This window comes from Melitaea cinxia, chromosome 6 (genome assembly GCF_905220565.1).
Source record: "Melitaea cinxia chromosome 6, ilMelCinx1.1, whole genome shotgun sequence".
NCBI classification, from domain to species: Eukaryota; Metazoa; Arthropoda; class Insecta; order Lepidoptera; family Nymphalidae; genus Melitaea; species Melitaea cinxia.
This window is the reverse complement of record NC_059399.1, coordinates 7801930-7824808: the sequence shown is the minus strand read 5'-3', so window position 1 is coordinate 7824808 and position 22879 is coordinate 7801930. Positions and strand designations below refer to the sequence as shown.

General features: G+C 30.6%; 1 long non-coding RNA gene across 1 annotated transcript; it reads left to right on the top strand.

Annotated features, from left to right (window-relative positions):
* The first annotated feature begins 9087 nt into the window (after window positions 1-9087).
* LOC123654299 lies at window positions 9088-9321 on the top strand. The gene is made up of 2 exons (XR_006743221.1): window positions 9088-9233; window positions 9265-9321. It is a non-coding gene; the product is annotated as an uncharacterized LOC123654299 (long non-coding RNA).
* The last annotated feature ends 13558 nt before the right edge of the window (window positions 9322-22879 follow it).

Below are 22879 nucleotides of genomic sequence, written 5' to 3'. Positions count from 1 at the left end.
CAGGACAAAAAAGGATTGCAGTCATTTTAAAAACACTGTTTCTCGTCATAAGCTCATTAATGATTCATTCACTTTTTCTTTGAAGCCAAGTAGGTCGAGTAAATTAAATAAGCAGTAGGCTTAGACAAAGTTACAATTAATGCTTTCATATTTTATAATTTGAGAAGTTGAATTTCAATAACTATTAACTCAAGAGTTTTGAATTTTGTGACGCTACCACTATACTACTATTACATGCTTTATATATGCATTTAGTTTGCTAAATTATTTAACTCTCAGCCTTGCCACACACATGTCATAAATATTTTAATGCAAACTTGAAGAACCTCTGATTTTGATTTACTCTTCTGCGTCTGTCGCGAGTGTCACAGTGCGATAGAGTATTTTCCTACACATAAAAATGTAATATTTTTTTTAAATTATTTAGGCTTTGTAGCTCACAAAGATTACGTATAATTACGAATGATTAAAGTTTTAAAAATTGTCTATCAAATTTTTTGATAGAAGCATATTAAATTGCGTAGCGAATATTAAGGTTACTTGTAGCTATTATCAAATATAATATTATGACATTTCATCTATAACACAAAAAATATATTTCAAATCCGGTCATGTCTTTTGATTAGGGTATAAAGTCAAACCAATTACTTAGATCCTCGTATCGAAAATCAGAGAGTGGACAGACTAAGCTAACTAAATTAGTACATTATAATACCAACGACATTCTTACAGTTGTTTTTCCATTACAAGACTTACCTATATGGTTAACGAGATTACCTATTCACAATCCAATAACAGTTTCTTACTCGTTCAAAATAACATCCCGCATCAATTAGCTAAGAGCCAATCACAGTCGAAATCCTTAGCCTGTTTAAAGCTCATGCTCTATCTTCATGTCCGAAATTTAGTAGTTTATTGATCTTTTTCGGTATATCACTTTTCATGTATGTAATACACACTATGTATCATACGTATAACTGTAATTATTCTCGCTTTTCGTTATTAATACAGAATCAGTTTATACTTATAGTTTTAGATTTTTAAACAAAAGGCTTATAGTATAGTTTATAATTTTGTCTGTGAAAAAGATTTATGACTAAGTAACAATATTTTATATAATTTTGTTTTCTTTATTTACTTACTATATACAAATTTTCAAAAGCATGGTCTTAAATAATTATTTTCAATTTTTTATGCTATCGAATAAGTAATATGTTTTATTAGAATTTATTAATTGCAACCTTTTAATTAATTAAATTTTATAATTTTCGTCATTGTTGAGGTTATCTAAAAACTTACCATATGTCTGTATTAACGTCTAACGGCACATAAAAAAACAAACATCGATAATTTTTTAGCCATGTTTTCCTATTTATCTTATTACTATGTTAAACTTATATCGAAAACAATCTTGAAAGAAATTAATCTACTATTATATAATTATATTTGCCCTGATAAGTGTCATCGAAACTAGATTAAATGCTAAGATTAGTTTATTTTTGCTTATTTAATTATTTTTTTTGCAGTATTGTAATCCATAAATAATAATGTATTTAGTTATGAATAACTAGCTATTTTCAATCACTGATATTTTGTTGCTGCTATATGATGCATCCGCAAATATTTTTAGGGCATCTCAAAATAACGAAATAGCCGTATTGACGAAATAGCAAGTTCAAATGAAATATAAAAATAATGTTTGCGCAATTTTGATGGAAACATTAAGTTTTCATAGTTAGAACTATGTGTACAAATATTTATTAAGCAATCAGACAAGCGAATTACAAAGCGGATAAAATTGTTAAATACAATAATAAAGAAGATTCTAACTATTCTAGTGTTGATAAAATTCTTAGCATGTTTTTTTTTTATATTGTACCTACCTACATACAGATATAAAACTTTATTGTAAAAACGAACGTCTAAATAATTGGCTATATACTTGACATATACTAAATATTAGGGAAAATAAAAAAATAAATCAGTCATATGTGTTCCGGTAAGGCGTAATGGTATTAAAAAAAATCTATTACAGATAATGGCTAGCATCAAAGAAGACGAGACACATCGACGTAAAATATACGACTCAAAAAATTAATCACAGAACAGCGGGACTCAACTGGTGTCACTCGTAAATTCCATATGCCAATTCGGAAGGTTGATAATCCACAGATAAAAAATTAAACGTTACGTTTACAGGAAATCGTTTAAGAGCCAATATCTAGTATAAACAGTTGAGTTGAGACCCGGCCGCAGGTGGGACGCTCGAAATAAATTTAGCTCGTGATTCGACGTTCATTGTCACCATCTAGCCAAGGTCCCGAGATCGTGGAAGCAGCTGTAATGACAATTCTTATTACATAAAATCAATGCCGCGTACACGTTTTTGGAATACGTATTATTCGTTATATAAACTTACATAGTATATACTAATAATATAGACATGAGAGTAAATTTCAGTACTTTTTTGCCTTTTTTATTTGTCTATAAAATTGACTAATTATTCAAACCTCATAGTCTAACTTTTCAGTTACTGAGAGTAATTTAAACTCGATTTTAATTTAAATAAAACTTGTTGAAATCAACTTGAACTTTCTACAACCTCTCATTTCTTTTTTGCGAGCTTCTTCAATCTGCGCCTTATTCGAATGTTTTCCATTGGAATGTAAACTGGCGAAGTAAATACAGTTAAGTTAACCTATAAACTTAAAAAAAAAAAACACTTTTTGGCAATTATTAATATAATAAGGGCAATTTACATAATAATTGTCTTACACTGAATATAATTAATTTGTCTTATACAACGTCAAATATATCTCCACTTCCTAGTGTGTATTTTTATAAAATTAGGTATTCATTGCCATTTTTTAAATATCGCTTAAATACTAGTAACATCCTCTTCAAATTATTAAAATTTAAATAAATAAAAAAAAAATTATTCAAATAGGCTACACTTTCGAATCGTCATTTTACAAATCAATATTTTAAAAGTGTTTATTATTTTTTTTAAAGTTACCAAACTTTCGGAATGTAGATTCTGCAAAGAAGAATCGGCAAGAAACTCGGTAGTTACTCTTTTGAAAATAATATATAAACCGTGTTTTAGTACAAAATTAGTAATATCTTGCATGAAATACAGCGTCACTAAGTCCACTCATCTGAGTTATCAACTATGTAAACCTGGACCGCATAATACGTTTTACCTATTTTTTTTTAAATAAAAATTTTAAATTTATGTTGACAATTCCAAAATTGTTTGTAGAATTTTTATTTTATTTTTAATTTATCCTTGCGAATACCATTACCCAGAAAGGAAACTTTTTGCGCAGTGGGAAACTTGAAGCTACAATTTTGTTATTCCTTGTCGTGCGATTATTACTATTTATTTCAAAACAATGAACATTCTTTGACAATTTGACGGGCTAATTTGCTTACATTAATACCGACGTGAGGTCTGGCAGACCACCATAGCTTTATTAATGAAGTTTTTATGTTTATTATTAATTATAAACATTTATATTGTAATCTCAAATAATTTGGGTAAAAAAAACCACTTTTACAATCATTTAACTATTATTTATCAACTAAACAATACTTTTTTTCTAAAGATTAATAACTGTAAAAGCAATCACAATACAAATTTAGCTTAATAATTTTTTTAGATGTACTCTGAGTCCTTTATCATAATGTAAACTCAAATAGGTACCGTTTTGTTGAAATTTAATTAGATTATTTGGCCGACGTGTGTCAAAAAATACAAACAGGCAAATAATTATGAAAAAAAAAAATAATAATGCAATGATTTTTATAATAAACAAAATTAGACTTGCTACAATTTAATACATACCTAATATGTATAAAAATAGGTTTCCAAATTATTACGAAGCCGCTAGTTGAAAGTTTTGTTGTTAGTTTTATAAATAACTTTAAACTAATCCACTAGTTTTTATTTAAATTAGACTTAATTCCCTTATTATATTAAATAATTCTTATACAAATAATGAAAACGAGCAACTAAATACATAATATGTCAGCGGTATAGTCAATTAGAATTTCGATTCGAAAATCAAATATGATCATTATACATCGTCATGATTTATAACCATTGATTGATTAGATTGATATAATCATTCATCATTTGTTGTTACATAAGCGTTAGATGTCATCGTAAACAATAAGTAATATTATGATACGTCATATTTTGCAAAATTGGTTTTCAATAATGATACAGCTTCAACACATGGAAGTTTTACAAAAAAATGAAATGTAAGGTAATAGCCTTAGTCCCTTTATTACTTTATTTCCGTCAGTCTTGGCGACGATAATTTGCATATCAAACCACCTTTTGCGTACCAATTTACTTAATAGTGACAGCTATAAATCTTTCTATAAGTGGTGGCTCCATTTTTACACGACCATAAACTGTCTACTAGCAAATAAACGACGCAATCACTACGAGCCGCTTTGTAGACTTCATCGTAATTTTAATCTGCAGTCCCCTATTTTAACAGATCTATTATATTGCGATTGTGTAAGTAAATATACTAGTCACTTAAAACCACTTATTTTATTTTGATATTTTATTCTTTTTTGTGTCTTTCACGTGGACTATTTAAAACGAATGTGAATAAGCTTTTAAAATTAATGTTGGTTTCTGATATTTTTTAAGATCTGACCCTATTTACAAAATTATTTTTATCCGAATCGATTCTTGAGATTATTTCGGTACGTTTTGGTGATTGATGTTCATTTTATTTTTAAAAAGGTTTTATTACAATGCTGAAGTTATCTTTAACACATAACTATGACATATTATTTTTTTAAATAAAAATAGTTAAAATTCGTAAACCGTATTACTTTTGTATTGTTTATTGCACAAAACGGTCTAGTATAGGGGTGCGTGCGCCGTGTAGGTGATACACACTGGCGGTGTGTTCGATTTCCGCTCGGGATAGAATTTGTACAAATATTTTGTTTCCGGTTTGGATGTCTGACCACCGCGTTGGCGCGACGGTTGCAGCAATGGATTATACTTGTTGCGCTGGCGCTTGCGGGTTCGATCCCCACACATGACAAACATTTGTATTGGCCATACAGGTGTTTGCCGTGGCCTGGGTGTTTGTGCAGTCTTTGTGGGTCCCCACCGGACCTCGGAGAGCACGTTAAGCCGTCGGTCCCGGTTGTTATCATGTATACTTGATAGCGATCGTTACTCATAGTACGGAATATATCCGCCAACCCGCATTGGAGCAGCGTGGTGAACTAAGCTCCGATCCTTCTCCTACATGGAGAAAAAGGCCTATATCACCAGTGTTTCAGCCTGAATCGGTCGATCATTTACTGTATAATTACAATTTGTTATTTTTTTTTTTTGTTCTTCTTGTTGCGTATTTTGTACGTATTAAGACTATCGGAACGACTTTAACTTTTTTTTAAATTCTGGTTATGTTGGGGAGAGTGAAATGAATCAAAACAGAGGTAAGTTGAAACAGAGCAAATTTCTCGGAATCTATAAACGCTAGTGAGTTGGCGATTATGTGTAATTTGTCACTTTTGTCACCCGCTAGCACTCTCAGAAGTCGTTTACGAGAACAAAATGCCCTTTTCACCGTTAAAATATTAGGTCCAAAAATTTATAAAAGTAAGTGTTTATCCTCATAATAGCTTCACCTTTATTTTGTTTGTTTAAGAGTTCTATGATATTTATCAGCTTACTAACCCAAGACTTAAAAAGTAATAAACTTTTTTTGTTCATTACAGTTTAATTAGGATTTAGATGCTTTATATAACAATATATGATATTCCTGGAATTCTCAAAATTTTTTTTAACATAGCAGTACGCGTAAGAATTTAATCGGAAGTATTTAAACGCTTAAATCGTCAATCAGTAAAACAAGTATACCAGAAACATAATATGAAAATCGCTTTTTATCGAAACATTATGACTCTATTTCGCTGCAAGCCTGCACTAATCTGCACACATCTTTACGTCTCGGAAACAAGTTTACAGCTGACATAAAACAGTTTACAACCTAACGTGTACTTCCCGACCCTTAAAGTTAATGTAACGGAGAAAGAGATGATAAAATAGGCACTCGATCTTCTTAAACGTTCTGGTAAACTCAACTGTCGTGTAATGACTCTCAGAGAAGTACTTAATACGACGGAACAGGGAACTGGGTAAATTTGCATCAGTTATAGTAAATTCGGGATATTTATCAAACTGTGCGTAAGAATTGTTTCTTCTCTTAAGGAATTACAATAATACTTAACCTTAACCAATGAACCACACATTTTATAAACGTGTAAAATGTGTATAAAATATTTGTTTTATCAATAAAAGTGGTTGTTCTATTAGTTTTCTTTAAAATTTTGGACTACAAACATCTAATATATAAAATTCTCGTGTCGCGGTGTTTGTAGTTAAGCTCCTCCGAAACGGTTTGACCGATTCTCATGAAATTTTGTGTGCATATTGGGTAAGTCTGAGAATTGAATAATATCTATTTTTATTCCCCTAAATATTAAGGGTAGTCCACCCCTAAAAATTTGTTTTTAATTTTTAAATAAATTATTTATTTTTTATTTTATTATTGGTTTGGAGTTAAAAAATACATATAACCCTAAATTTTCACCCTTCTACCACCAACCCCTATTTTTAAATAGCGTTTAGCGGCAAGACAACGTTCGCCGAGTAAGCTAGTATATATTATTTCTTTCAACCCCCGCAAACGAAGTTTATATATTATTTCTTTCTTAGAATGTCAAGCAATTGACAACTCAAGTTTTTTTTTTATGTCACTAGGTCGGCGAACAAGCATACGGCTCACCTGATGGTAAGCGATTACCGTAGCCTATAGACACCTGCAACACCAGAAGCATCGCAAGCGCGTTGCCGACCCAATCCCCAATCCCCCCAGGAGCTCTGGTCACCTTACTCACCAAGAGTAACAACACAATACTGTTTGAAAACAGTATTATTTTGCTGTGATCTTCTGTAAGGTCGAGGTACTACCCCAGTCGGGCTGCTCCATATTTTGAGCAGGAAATTCCTGCTGTGCCCTACCTCAGTTAACTTTAAACACTTTTAACTCAGTTAACTTAAGTATTAGAAACTTAATGTCAATTAATTTCATCTATACTATATGTATTGCAAAATACTACTAAGCTAACTATTAAAAGAGTTAACAATAAATAGGCCTATTAAATTTTAAAATTAACTAACCAATCGTACACAATGGCTGTAAAATGAATACAACTTGCAGTATCATTTTTCTGGAAGCTTAAATGTATTTTTAACCGACGCCAAAATGGAGGAGGTTCTCAAGTCGACGCGTATATTTTTTTTTATGTATTGCCATACACCCGACTCAAAATTACTTAGCTATATTTACATTCGTTTAAGAACTTAGTTATTAAGGTTAAAAAAGGTTTATTATTTTTTGCTATTCAGTTTTTTCGGCGGTTTAATTTTTTGTTAAAAAGTTTTTATAGGTCGTTGTATTGAAGTCGTTTTTTTTTCGTTTGCGAGCAACCACAATTATGAATATATAAAGTTTTTGAATTATGTTATAAAATATTTTAATTAAATTGTATCGTTTTGTTTCAAACACATATACTAGATAGTGCCAACTTTTTTCCTAAAAACATAATTATGAATAATTTACAATTCAACCACAAAAATTAAAGTTTTAATTACCAAAACAAAAAGTTAGTACTAACTGTGCCATTTGAAGAATTTATCAAACGTGAAATTATAATAATGACTTCGCTACTAAAAATGATTGATGTGTGATGAATAAAACATGAGTCATAAAAAGTCTTCTTCATACTTGTACTGGGGCCAGTGCCCTGTGCCTTGGTAGTTAGGAAAAACTTGGTACCCAAATGCTGGTTAAATAAGTGGTACGTATTTTTAAGGTATCGTATATTATGAAAAAAGTGTGATCTGGCGAGGCGAACGGAAGTTGAGAGGGAGATATAAGTTAGTGAAGACAGAAAGAGAAAGAGTTACGTTTCGTTAGTTTTATTACTTTAGTCGTGTGGGTTAAATACTCGTTTTTTTAATTCTGATCGAAAATAATGCCGGCGTACCTGCATATATAGGTATAAACTTTTTGAAGTGAAACGTCATTACGAACGCTTGAGTTGGGAAGTTAGCTGGTAAATACGTGACGAGAGCTTTATGAAAAGTGTGATCGGGCAAAGCGATGGGAGCAAGAGAGAGAGAGAGGTGCGGGCACACATTTTCTTTCTCTCTTTCTCTCATAGACAGTTGCGTTTCATATATCTAAGACACAGTGCAGGCCTATTGTGCAGGCCTATTGCTAAAGAACTTTTACTTCAGTCGTATGGTCTTTAGCACACTCGTTTTTAACTTATGTTTATATAAAACCTCATTTTGTTTTTATATTCTTATTAAAAGAAATCCTTAATACCGCCAACAATTATTTTTTTACGATTTATATTTTGCTACATGTTATTTTTTTTCTTTCATTACTTTTGGTTCGCTTCAGTCTGTAATATCCCACTACTGGGCATAGGCCTTTTTTCCCATGTAGGAGAAGGATCAGAGCTTAATCCACCATGTTGCTCCATATTGATATTCCCTACTATGAGTAACGATCGCTATCAGGTGTACATGATAACAACCGGGACCGACGGCTTAACGTGCTCTCCGAGGCACGGTGGGGAGACCCACTAGGACTGCACAAACACCCAGACCACGGCAAACACCTGTATGGCCAATACAAATGTTTGTCATGTACGGGGATCAAACCCGCAACCGCCAGCAGAACAGGTACATTTGGTTATTTTATCCTAAATTAAAAAGTTAGCAAATATTTTAAGAATATTTTATTACACCACATTAAATCACAATAATTCCGTACAATTCCATTACAGTAGTATAATTAGGACCCGTATCGTGTAACACTTAAATAACATATTTTTGAAAACAATAATCTTATTTTCTTCCTTTAAATATATTGTTAACCTTTTAGCAAGCAGGCGCGGATCTAGCCCAAAAAAACGGTTGTGGTCACAGCCACCTGAAAATCGCCGAAGTCAAAGTACGAACTCGCTCATTAATCATTTTTTGGATTTGATTATTTCCTTTTTTTCGCGCATCCCGACTTTGGACTTAGTTAAGTTAATAATCATTGGAGGAAGCCAGATCTGATTTAGGGTTGTGTCCATTTTTTAATTTGCCTTTCCCATAAGTTGAGAAAAAGGTAAAAACAGTTCCCATAAGTTAAGAAAAAGGTAAAAACAGTGTATTAGGGATGTTGTAATAAATAATTTATTATTTTCCGTGACCTTTTTGGTTGAGCTTTTTGTTTTTAGGCCAACCATTCCATAATTGTATAAAAAAGAATCAAGTCCAGGGGGATAATAAGCTAAGTATTTTATAAATTCATAAAATAATCGAGTTAAAAAAAAATAAGTATATGTTTCGGCTGGAGGTTGTGGGCATGCCCACCGTACTCACAACGCCCCTGTGTACAAGAAATGCCTAAAGTAATGTTCTCCATCAAGCAAAAACTATGATTAAACAAAACACAGCTGTTAAAGAAATCGCAAAGCAAACTGCTCGTAAAAAATAAACTATTATTTTTTTTTTCTTATTCTCTAAAATAGCCAGAAAAATTAAAACTAACCAACGTATCGCTCGATAAATTTCAATAGTAAAAAAAAGTAAATAGAAAGTAATAAAAAGTAAATAGAAAGTAATAAAAAAGTAAATGAAAAAGTAAATTCGTCTTTTTTAAACGAGTGACTCGGACAAGCTTATAGGAAATACATTGTATCTTTTTAATAAGCCTTGGTAAATTTTTAGTGGTGTTACGAATTCTCAAAACGACCACCATATAACACGTGAACATTTAAACCATAAGTAGGTCTTAAATTAAAAGGTAGGGTGTGGTCGTCTAGCGGAACGTGTGTAATTTATTAAGCAAATGCGTGCTAGTTAGATTAATAATTCTATGGGTTGTCTGTACACTACAACACTAGAGTAACCTTAATATACTCGTATTAATTAACTTGTAGAGTCATTACTATTTAGTCTAAGAATGAAAAACATCGAACAGTTATTACTTACCTTTACTTGCATAATTATTAAAAACAATTTGCATACGTATATGGAAAGAAATACTATAAAGTTTGTATTGTTGTTATTTCAATAAATAATTTTAAATTTGTATTCGAAAATACAACAGAAAAGACATGATCGTCAGTCATATTACAATATTTTCTGTAAATAATTGACTCTTTTTTGTAAAGAAAAACAACGCTTTTTCAATACCATAAGGATTTCATAGGATTTTTGTTTTATTAAAGGTAGATATGGTACAACATACTAACAGATTTTTTTCAGAGTTTTTTCGTTGTTGAAAACTACGAGTTCTAGTTAAATTTGAATCTATTTTAATATGTGTACTTTAGGTAAAGTAAATTAATTACGTAAAATATACAACAGATTAACAATATTAGCAAGGATTTCAGAGCATACTTGACACAGTGTATTATTTTAATTAGCGCGTACGAGTAACAGCGTTATTATAATTATAAAATAATGCGGCAATTTTCTGTTAGTTCGCGTGTAATAAGAAAATAAGCACGAATTTTTTTAATTTCTTAGTATTAACCGCTCTCTGTTTCTACTTATCTTATGTGAAATATATATATTATATTAAAGAAATTGTTTCCTTATTAATATGTATTAATCAAGCTTTCATAAAATACAAATATCTTTTATTCCATTGTATTAGATAGAATATTTATAAGAATATTTATAAGAAAAATTAAATCCTCCTGTTCAGTAATTAAAAATTATAAATAAATAATACGATATAAATGTATGAAGATAATAACATTACAAATATATAACAAAAATTCTTCTACGTACAAACATAGTCACTGAAACAAATTTGAAATTCAATTGTTTGGCAATATATTGCTTTTGAGCACACGTGTTCGACATCCCTACACCGGAAGGATACATTTTGTTCTTTTTAGAATCACTTAAATCCCTACTAATATTATAAATGTGAATGTAAGTTATTGGTTACGCTTTCACGCGAAAACTACTTAATCGATCATCAAGAAACTTTGTACCCATAGACATATTAGAAATAACAAAGAATAATTTTTATTGAAAAAAAAAAATGCGTGCGAAGTCGCAGGTAAAAGCTAGTATTAAATAAAAGACAGATATCTTTAATGAATTTCTTACGTTAAAAGTTTTTATTTTTCTTATTAATACTTTACATGCGAAAGTAACTGTATCTGTCTGATATGCTTTCCTCCTAAACCACAGAACTGGTTTTGATAAAATAGGTTAAATCGTCGTCTTTGAAGAAGAAAGAAGTAAGTAGTACTATTTTCTAAATAAATATCCTAAAAATGAAAATGCTACCCAAAGTAGTTACTTTAGTTATATTTTTTCAGAAGTCAAATGCAAAAATATTTTTTTATATAATTATCTGTTGATATAAGTAAGAATAATTAAATTAAATTCTATCGACCCTAAGAATATATAGCCCACAACTTACACACAATATGTATTTTCGAAGCAAAGTATGTATTTTTGAAGTGAAAAATTAAATAAGTAAAAAAATTGTTACAGAACCAATTTCGAAAGTGGTACATGTACTATTTGTAAAAAAAAAAAATAACTTATTAAAAAACATAAATTTGTGTTACTATTTCCTAACACTCATTACAAACTTGACCGATATCCAGTGCCGCACTTGGCCGCGTAGCAAAATGTGTCAAAACGTATATTGGCGGTGTCTATTTTTGCATCTCATTATCTCCTCGTGCCAGAATTCTTTAGGACATCTCTCTTACTATACACGATATTTAAAGATGGAAATTAAAAAAAAAAAAAACACTCAACGTCTTGTCACAAAAAATGGTTAAATATGTAAAGCGCAGCTCTTCCGAACTGTGTACTTGTATTAGCGCCAGCGGAAATTCTTTGTGAAATTTCGGTACGCTTTTACTTGACGTAAGCGAAGCAGCATAATTCATGTTTTCGTAAAACTTCAACGTGAGCAACGAAATTAAAAATAGCATTATTTTTTAAAGTACGTCAATAGGACTTACATAAGTCTATGTAAACGTAAATGTATTAATATATTTTTGTTATTTCTGTATTTCCGGAGATAATACACAGGAATTTGTAAGTTAGTCGTTCCTTCATCATAAACAATCATATTTAGGACTCTACCAATATCGATCGCAATTCACAGTCTTACTGACCGTCATATAAATTTTCATTTAGGTCGACTCTCTGGGAATTCCTGCACTCCTAATAAACACGCGCTACGTGGACATATTTTCCTCATAGACGCACCCTTTTGGGAATCTAAATGAAAGTAACTTTAATAACAACGTAGCTTTATTTTGATGATACAGTAATTAACACGCCCTATAAATAATGAAATTTCATGAATGACGTAAACAAATTATCTTTTAAATATAAACACGTTTTAATCGCGACCTTCCTTTATGATTACTGTTCTGTTCTTACGGCTGGTAACGTGATATATGTGTAATAACTTCCCCAGTAAGAAGGTTGTCAGCTAAATTTATATAAATTCTAGTAACTTTTATTAGTATTTACATGTAACAATACATGTACCGGTTTGTTACACATATAAAATACGTAATAATGTCTTAGCCTAAAATTGTATTTTAGTTATTAAATATTACGTATTTGTTATATTTTATGTTATAAAATATAACGCAATTTTTTTCTACTTACAGTAATAACAAATCTTTTTTAGAAAGTGATCGATAGAACGTGATCAAACATAATTTAGTTTGCTGCTCTCTATGACGTACAAAGACTGATACGAAGACGTTGATAATGGATTGGGATAAAAAGTCCTTATAGCAATTTCGTCAACCGAGTAATTTCCGTTCACAACTCAATCTAAGCTTTTCAATTTAATTTTAAATTATTATTTTTTTTTTGTAAATAAGAAACAGCAAATAATCAATTGCTGTTCATTTAATTTCTATATTATATTTTAAAAAATATATATTTCTATATAAACAAAAACGTAACAATAAAATAAATATAAATATTTTTCTCTTTGTTAAAAATTGTTATGACTATTAGTAAATTAATAAATATATACACAATATCAATATAATACATCAATTTAAATTTAATAACGTAACATTAATTTATTACTATCGACTTCTCGTAAGCCTAACTTAAAAAGGACAATGTTCTTAATAATGCAAAAAAGTTATTTCGTATATTGCCAATGTTTTTTGTGAAATCATTAGATTCACAAAAGACAGATTACTCTTATAGTATAATAATACTTGTAATCAAACTATAATAAAATAGAAACGGTTTTGTAAAAACAATTTTATACAATATTATTATTTACTCAAAATATATATTATATTCGAACGTGTGTCGCTTAAAAGATTTCGATTAATGCAAAGAAAATGAAGACGCGTGGATCTTCTACGAGTTTTATGATAGCAATAAAGTTGTTTAATGGCTGTATTACAGAATGCAAAGCTAATATCGCTACCCAGTTTTTACTTCCGTTATAAGTAAATTTAAAATAATATTGAAAAGTCGAAAATTTGATGAAATTTGATCTGTTAGATGTGACTATTAAAACTAGTCTCAAATATTGACAATAAGTTATCCGCCGACCTTATAACAGCATACCATCTTACTTATTATTCACCGACGTTAAATTTTCATGTGTACATTTAGATTTGCTGACTTTCCATTTACTGCTTCGCACCCAGGATCACGATATCTTGTATTTTGTAAGTTTACCTAGCCGTTGGCGCAGTTTATAGCGGACCTGCTTTCTGTTCCGCGGGTTACGGGTTCGATTGCTGCCTGAGTCTGGGTATAAATTTGTATTTATATATTTATTATTTCTATGTATATTTATCAAAAAATATATTTATAACAGTCGGCTGTTACCTGTAACACAAGCATTAAGTTGCCTACCTTAGAAACATACGACCGCGTGTGTATGTTATAATCATTATCATCATTACAGCCTATACAGTCCACTGTTGGACATAGGCCTCCACAAGTTTACGCTAAAAATAACGTGAACTCATGTGTTTTGCCCATATATATGTTATGTATATGTATATGTATGTTATAAGATATTTATTTATTACCAATTGTTTACTTCTAGTTTTTCAAGTTCAGTTCCTACATATTTTTATTCCGTAGTTATTTCGTTGAGTGCCGTGGATATAATAGGACTACTCGTACCTGCGCACTTTGAATTTATTTAACTTTCTAACAGTGCTTATTATTATTGTATTTTATAAACAAAAATAACGAATTGTCTATTATATAGAGATTGAAAAATTAACTGTTCCACTTTATTTTTGTAAACATAAATACCATAAGAACTAACAATAAAGAATAAGAAGACTATTATTTAAAATTGACATTTGATCGTCTGTCTTTTACTAACATTTGCTTCTTTATTCGTACTTAAACTAAAGACCTGAGCGAGTACATGATGTTCTTGCTCGAATTTCCATTTTATCTAACACAACCCTTTGAGTTGAAAATTGGAAACTTGAAACTGACGTCGGTTTTTGAGTAACCGCTGCGAACTAAAAGCATAGTTATTAAATCTACGTAAAGTTAGTGAGAACTATACCTAGTTATAGTTTCTTGCGTGTTGGTGAATTTCAATTATTTGTTTATCACTTTATTTACTACACAATATAAAAAATTAAATTTATTTAACAGAACAAGATATTTTTATTTCACACTATACTGGTCATTTACAATAATCGACTCTTCGACGATATGTTGCCGTAGCGGCCACAGTACTAACTGTGGTGTTGGCACTACTGTTTGTGCTTGTGTATTGTATTTGTTTCCAGATCCTCGACACGGGAGAAAATTCTACTGGGGGCTGTTGAGTGTAAGGCATAATATATTTATGAATAATATACTCATACCTTGTAACACAATATAAATATAAGAATAGATAATAAAATAACGGCAAATTGTAATGCGTGGAATTTTCATAGGGCCGACCTTAATAGTCTGTACATGCATCTCGAATTATTAGATTGGAACGATGTATATAATAATCAGGATGTTAATAAGGCTGTTGACACATTCTATAAAATTTTGTATGACTGCTTTGATAGATGTGCTCCTAAAAAAAAAGTAACGCTAAATACATCACGTTATAATTATCCAACATGGTTCACACCTGAGATTATACGTACTATTAAAAACAAGTATTTTCATTTAAAGAAATATAAGCACAGCGGGCAGGAATTTAATAGAGAAATGTTTAAGTTTTATCGAACAATGACTAAAATTTTAATTACTAGTGCTTTTTCAAATTATGTACATACATTGGAAATTAACTTGAAAGATAATCCTTCTAAATTCTGGGACTTCGTTAAAAATCAGCGTGCATCTAATAATTTATGTACAGACTATGAGATTAATGGCAATGTAGTTTCGGGATTAAACGCTGCTAATGCTTTCGCAACCTATTTTAGGTCGGTATTCCTACCCGCAAAACCTAGATTAGATATGAATGAAATTTGTTCAGTGCCTGGTATACCATCTGCGTGTGTTTCTGTAAGTTACATATCTGAGGCTGACATCCGTACCGCAGTTAGGCGCCTTAAGCCCCGTTCGACAGCAGGTCCGGATGGTATTCCTTCATATCTTATAAAGGACTGTCTGTCTGTTTTTCAGGGCCCTCTTCACTTTATCTTTAATTTGTCACTATCATCCGAAAAATATCCGACTGGTTGGAAATTATCTCGAGTAACACCAGTTCTTAAGAGTGGTAATAAATCTAGAATAGATAACTATAGACCTATAGCTATTTTATCAGGCTTTGCAAAAGTTTTGGAAACAATATTAAATTGTCATATCACTGCTCAAATCCAGTCCCGACTGTCAGACTCACAGCACGGTTTTCGCGCCCGCCGCTCAACTACCACGAACCTTATTAATTTTACCGACTACAGTGCAAGGACTTTAGACAGAAGAAAACAAGTTGACGTTGCCTACTTTGACTTTCAAAAAGCGTTTGACCGCGTAAATATTGATATTCTTTTAAATAAGTTTTCCAAATTAGGTTTTACACCCACTTTATTAAAGTTCTTTGCAAATTATTTCACAAACCGCGTTCAATACGTCCAACTTGGGTTTTATCGGTCTGATCCATACTTTGTACTTTCTGGTGTAAGCCAGGGTAGTACTTTAGGTCCTACCCAATTTCTCATCATGATTAACGACCTTCCAGAAGTACTCAAAAGAACCCAATGTCTGATGTTCGCTGACGACCTAAAGTTGTTTATGACTATTGAAGGCAATAATGATTGCGATGCGCTTCAAAATGACATACATAATGTTTGTGCCTGGAGCAGAGACAATCAATTAGCATTTAATACATCTAAATGTAAAATTGTAACGTATACTCGGTCCCATTCCCCGATCTCCTTCACGTACACCGTCGACGGCGAAGCTTTGTCTAGAGTAGATAGTATACGTGATCTAGGTATAATCTTTGATTCGGCGTTAACATTCAATCACCACATTAAATTAACGTGTCAAAAAGCGTACAAAGCACTTGGGTTTGTTATAAGACAATCAGCAAGATTCTCTAACAAAGAATCAATTTTAATATTATACTTTGCTTTTATTCGCAGTACATTGGAATACAATGCTTTAATCTGGAATCCACACGAAAAACTTTATAAAACCTTAGTTGAGCGAGTGCAAAAAAAGTTTGCCCGTTATTTGTTCTTTAAACTCTATGGTTACTATCCTTATTTGTATCCCTCTCTTTATGTGAATGGTATGGTGGGCTTGGATACTCTTGAGCTAAGGCGAAAGTGTGCCCTTATGCTCCACTAATACCATTTAGTAAATAATATAATAGATAACCCTACGACATTGGGGGCATGTGGTATATGCGCACCGCGCTGTACGGTCATGAGGCGCTCCCGGCCGCTGTTCGCGGTGGAGTGTGTGCGGACGCAAGCTGCTCGGAGCGACCCAACGCAGTCAGCCCTTCGCTTACTTAATAATATGTTGGCCTCCAATAGTAGTATTGATATATTCGCCATGAATTCTTCTGAATTTGTTAAATCTTGCTTTAAGTATTTAGAATTATGTTAATGTGTATACTCGTATTATAAGATAAATTGTTATTTCTTAAATGTATTTGTTGTAGTGTTATTAATTTATGCTTGTTTATTGTACGCCTTGGTTGTAAACTGTAAGTGCAATAAATGTAAACTGTAATAAATAAATAAATAAATAAATAAATAAATAAATATGATGCCTTGTTTTCATCTGGTTAATTTGATGGCGTGCGAACAAAATTCACGTATTTCTAATACAGACGATTTGACGTACGTAATTATAAAAATTATGTGGTGTCGTGGGACACCAGGTAGGAGCGAAGTTTCTTCAGATAGTATAGAAGCAACACAATTTGAAATAAAAAAAAATTATATATATGTTCTTGATTTTTTTTGTAATTTTGTTGATTGATTTTTAATTAAGTGCATGAAAGTATTTAGGAAATTTAGTATTTTAGAAAATAACAAATACCGTAAAATAAAATAAATCAAACAAAAAACAAAAAAATAATAATATTCAAACTATTAAGTGAAATAAAAAAAAACACGTGTCTTTATTTATTTTTGTCGACAGTACAAAATTAATAAATAATTTAAAAAAAAGTTTATTAGCAATATTATTATTATATTAATTTTATAAAATTACCTAATTTTTATTAATCAATTCTCATCATTAAATTCTATTACTGAAACTATTGGCTCGTGGTAACTATATAAAATAAGATATATATGCTTGCGATTTTATTTTGTGCAAATATCTTGAAACAACAATATTAATAGTAGTACAATATCTCGTTGTCGATGTTTTTGGTTTGTTGTTAATACGAGTACGTAAGTTAAATTTTTCTAAAAGAAATGTTTTAGTGGTTCTGATTTTTCATCTGCAAAATTGACTTTAAAGTCACCAGACAAAATTATCGGAAGCTGATGGAAATTTTCGCCAAGTATTCAGAAACCTCTTTAGTATATTCTGTCAGTGCTCGATGGATGAAATGTTTTACATTGTCAATTTTCGTATTTGGTAAAATTTTGATTATAAACATGACAATTTCAACCCCTTTGTTTGTTTTACATAGAACTGAACAAAGTCTACAACTCGTACGTCTAACATTCACATTGTCAGTATTTTTTAAGATTATGTCCATATTTGGTGTCTTAAATATTAGTAGCTTTTTGATTTCTTTTTCGTTGCTGAAACTCTTTTTTGACTCTGTGTATTAGTTTTTGGAACTTTCTCGGTTCTAAAAATTATTCAACATTATATTATAATTATTAATATTATAATGATAAAAATAAAATAAATAATGTATTGAGAGTGTAGAATAAATATTATGTACACATTACATTACAGTAATCTCCTTATTGCAAATGCAGTACTTGCAACTTGTACTTGGTGGTTTGGAAATAAACGCGATAAACATATTTCTTAATATTATTATCACAATCAAATTTTTGTTTTTTAATTAGTATTTATAATCAATCTAAAAAGCTTGTTTCAGAAACAATTTTTATTATAGTTTTTAAATAATATATTATCATAATTAAATTATTAAATTAAGTATTTTTTTAAATATATTATTATAATTTTTAATATATTACTGTTATTTTTTAAATATATACTTTTATTAGTTATCATTCTTTTGAAATATACTATCTTAACAAACATCTATTTGAAATATTTTTATAGAAACATAAATTAATTTAAAAATCTGTAGTCAACTTCCTAAATCTATTGGTCTACAATTCTAAATTATAGTATCGAAACTAAATTATATATTAGAGTTATTATTACGATCAAGATGGATTCATTGTTAATTATTAATGTAATCAGTCTCATAAACTTTGCTTCAGGAACATTATTTAATACTACTAAAAATATAGTAACGGTGTTGTACTAAATTTGGCTGCAGTTAGTATTTGTTCCAAAAAAGTTACATGCTAAATGAATAAACAGTAAATGTAGCAAGTAGTGCATAATCTTAATTAAAAATATGTAGTCAACTTCCAAAATCTATTGGTCTACAATTCTAAATTATAGTATCGATTACTGCAAGAACAATTAGTAGGGCAAAGTAGTATATACAATATTAATTATTAACCATGTACATTAACTATATTTATAAACTAATACTTACGTATTTAATTTTGCGCTAATTAATCATTCAACTATTATCACTGGCATTTTTATTTAAGTTACTTGTTAGTTCACTTGCCATTGCTTTATTTATTTATTTATTTATTTTATAGGCAATCCGACAGCGTTATGTCACAATAGTATATTACAATATAATTTACAAATATGGCCAAAATAGGATCACACTGATATATAAAAATATTATTCCTTATAAAATACATAACTAGACACTATATTTAAAAAAATAACAGAAAGTAATGAAAAGTAAACGGCTATGTTCCATCTCCTCCACTGCAGTTAGAGGTGAGTGAAGACATGAAAAGGTGAATGCGTGTTCGTGTAGGTGTGTGCATGTAAGACGAAGGTGTATTAGTGTGGGTTTGTGTATAAATCTGTAGGTGCTGGTTTTGAATATTTTTGATAACACTACGAAAAATGCATCATTTTGATTTCTTTTTTAAGTGCCGTCTTCGTTCTTAGGTAAAACAGGTCTAAGTTTGGATACTGCGTGTTATACGTATTGACAATACGGCAGAGGACGGAGTTACGTGCGTAATTAGTTCTTACTCGAGGTGTATGGAACAATGGTTTAATATGTCTAGAGCGTCTTGATGGTATTCGGAATTCAATCTGGGATAAAAGCTCACTGCAATCTATTTTCCCTCACTCTATCATGCAATAAGATAATATCGTACTGCTTACGACGTTAGGATAGGGATTCAATTTGGTAGTGTTTCCATGAATCAACATAGGTGGGACAGATTCTGTAACTTTTGAAATTTAAAAGTTTTATAATTTTATTTTGGAGTGATTCAATCCTGTTGATGTGTACATTGTATACAGGGGCCCATATACTACAAGCGTATTCCAGTATAGTTCGAACGAAGCAGAAGTATAAAATTTTGATACAACCTATATTTTTAAATGTGTTGCAAACTCGTGATATGAAACCTAGTTGACTATATGCTTTAGAAATTATTGTATCGATATTACAAAAGTCATTTTGGAATCTAGTATCACCCCTAGGTCTCGAACAGAATCGACTTTTACGATGGGGACATTGTTTATAGCATAAGTATATAATATAGGATTCTTTTTACGAGTGAAAGTAATTTGATGACATTTAGCTGTGTTTACAGTGATACGATTAGTTAAATAATATATGTACAGATTATTTAGGTCACATTGTATTTTGTGGCAATCAGTGATGTTATTAATTTTTAAATAAATCTTCTTGTCGTCAGCAAACATTATAAATTTAGAGTAAGTTAAACATGAACCAATATCGTAGAGATACGCATTGAAGAGTAATGGACCCAGTATAGACCCCTGAGGAACTCCAGAAATAACTGAAACGTAAGAACTTTGCACTCTTCCCAAAGTTATGGCTTGACTCCTATTTGTTACGTACGAGCTTATCCATCTAAAAAGGTCACCACTTATACCCAGGGCATGCAACTTGTGTAACAGAATTACGTGATCAACCCTGTCGAACGCCTTTTCAAAATCTGTGTATATAGCGTCAACTTGAATACCACTATCCATTGAGCGAAAGATGTAATCTGTGAATACCATTAAATTGCTTACAGTAGAACGCCTCTTCATAAATCCATGTTGCTCATCCGGGATCGAAGAGAGAATTAACGGACTTATAGATTGGTATACTAATTTTTCGAAGATTTTACAAAATAAGTAACTAATATTACTTATTACTTATTACTATTACTAGTACTTTATTTAATATTATAGAAGATTTAAAAACTATACGAAAATAAAAGTGTTTACTTGTTTAGTAATTAATTTTTTTTAATTTTTATATGTCATTTTAACATATTTTTTTATAAAGCAAATAGGGATGTGGTGATAATATTTTTAGAGGTGAATTAGTATGAGGAAATGAACAAAATTAACGATAAAATAGGCCGTGTTCTTTACATATAGTTTAAATTTTCACGAACTACAATTTGTTGATAAGTTATAAAACAATGTTACAGTAAAGCAACCCGAATAGAAATGTTTTCGTCTTCCTTAGAAGGATCGGACCAGGCATGCCTGATCAGGACTAGATAAGGCATGTAACGCAGATGATTAGTCTGGACTTGATCAGCCGGTTCAGTACGGTCCTTTTAAAAAACACAAATGTATATTCTTGAAAAAATTGTTTAACAAAAAAAGCGAATTGATATTATAAATATGTTACTTAACTTAATTATTATGATATTTGTTTCCGTTTATTTTTTCCAATGTATTATTTATTTATGTTTTTACTTTAAATAGCAATTATTTTTATTTATTTTTATATTATTAATTAACTATTGTTATTAAATAAATTTTATTTATTAACTTCTAATAATTAACTACTTCCTACTACTTACGACTGCTCCACTGTGTAGAAATGGACCCCCGCTAGACTAAATAACTGTATATATACTAAGTGCGCTTAAAAACATTGATAGCGCAATTCAGGCTCAGTTCGCGTAATTTCTTTCAGGCTATCCTGATCTGGACCGGACCGGGTCCTGATCCAGTATGCCTTACCATACTTGATTATATTTTACATCAGGTTATCCTTGTTTGGACCAGATCTGGTCCTGATAGAGCTTGCCGGATCTGGCATGCCTCATTCTATCCTGATCCGGTCCAGATACATGATCTGGTTAAGCCTGACCTTTTTCTAGTCGCGAATTTGTTATTTAGTTGTTGTAAAATACATAACTTTGCCTTTTATAAAGATGCTCGATTATTTATTTATATATATATTTTTTTATAATTCTGTACCTTTTTTTTGTTGACCCAGAGGAAATCCTTAAAGAATGCCGGTATGTCCGATTCGCACGGACTAAAACCTCTGGGGTGTTCCTTCGCTCGCATGTACCTCTGCTATTTTTTTAGTGGCAAACAATTTGAACGCTTATTAAAAAACTACGTATTTGAAATTGTTGTTTAAATTATTAACAACGCCCTAACCACCCTAAAATACATTTTCACTGATTTTCAAAATAAAATTCTTATTTTATTATTTGTTTTGATTATAAGAAAAATAGGGCTAGAGAAACACAGGTAGCAATAACTCGGTAATTTGACAGTAAAAAAAATTGAGTAAAATACCATTTAAGAAAGTTCATAAAGTAGGCATGTTTTTTAAACTGTGTGCCACCTAGGTCTCCTACGTTTTTTTATACCACAGGTGCTCAAACTTTATCATACAAAATTTGAATACACTATTTTTCATTTTTAAGTATTATAGTATAGTATATATATATATATACAAGAATTGCTCGTTTAATAGTATAAGATTATAAGCTTGTTTATATCTTCGTATATATGAATAAGAGGATTCAACAAAAAGCGGTGAAATATTTGAATGTGAAATAATACATAATTTTCATACATTCTGTCCTTAATATTTTAAAGCATTTTATTTCGGTATGCGATACAGGCAACAAAAGGTTTGGAGGATGTTAAATGAACTCCTGTAAAACGTTAATCAAAGAGCTGTATCGACAACATGACACTCAAAATGGAAAATGGGGTTCCATTAAAAGATAATGGTGAGGTTAGCAAGCACTTAAAATAAGAAACAAATCCCTCAGGACCTGTTTC